Below are 1131 nucleotides of genomic sequence, written 5' to 3' on the forward strand. Positions count from 1 at the left end.
GGTTAGATGATTATGTTTGCAAGCAGAATGGAGCTAAAAATTTGTACCATGAAGAAAGAGAGAGAGAGAGAGAGAGAGAGAGAGAGAGAGAGAGAGAGAGAGAGAGAGAGCGTCCTTTTTAATCACAACAATTACTTATAGACTCCGTTATATCATACACTTTAACAATAATATATAAAATGAAAAGCTCTGTATAAATTTTTCTAACATCGTAATACATATATGTGTGTGTGTGTGTGTGTGTGTGTGTGTGTATGTAGAAAGGTATGTAGGCAGGTGTGCAAGTAAACAAGCAAGTAAACCTAAGCAACAGCAGCCATGGAACAGACGGGTAATGCATATGTTGGGAAGGAAAAATGACAGACACGGTGAAGCCTTTTTCTCTCTTTTTATTAACGGAACACTGAGAGCGACAGGCAGCTACAGAGAAGCGGTGAGGAGAGTTAATGAAGCACGCTCTGAGATACACACACACACACACACACACACACACACACACACACGAGAAACACACACATATGTACACCAGGCCAGAGAGAGAGAGAGAGAGAGAGAGAGAGAGAGAGAGAGAGAGAGAGAGAGAGAGAGAGAGAGAGAGAGAGAGAGAGAGAGAGAGAGAGAGAGAGAGGGATAAAAGTGTTGCCATGTTTATGAGAGATTTCCTTTAATATCATGTTAGTGGTGAAGGCTTATCGATGGTGTGACATCAGTTAATCATTGTGTTGTTATTGTTGTTGTTATTGTTGTTGTTGTTATTGTGGTATTCGTAGAAGCAGCAGTGGTAATGGTGGTGGTGATGATGGTGGTAGTAGTAGTAGTAGTAGTGGTAGCAGTTGTAGTAATAGTAGTAGTAGTGGTAGTTGTAGTAGTACATAATAGTAGTAGAGTAGTAGTAGTAGTAGTAGTAGTAGCAGCAGCAGCAATAGTAATAGCAGTAGGCCATCCATCTGCTTACCTGCTGAAAATGAGAGCACGCATACACTTATGTACACACACACACACACACACACACACACACACACACACACACAGTACATAAATAGACCCATGTATGTACTCGTACGTATATACACCTGCTAGTGTCCCTTAGATATATACATAAAAGGAAGGGTTGTCTTATCCATACAAGGG

The sequence above is a fragment of the Scylla paramamosain genome, chromosome 10 (genome assembly GCF_035594125.1).
Source record: "Scylla paramamosain isolate STU-SP2022 chromosome 10, ASM3559412v1, whole genome shotgun sequence".
NCBI classification, from domain to species: domain Eukaryota; kingdom Metazoa; phylum Arthropoda; class Malacostraca; order Decapoda; family Portunidae; genus Scylla; species Scylla paramamosain.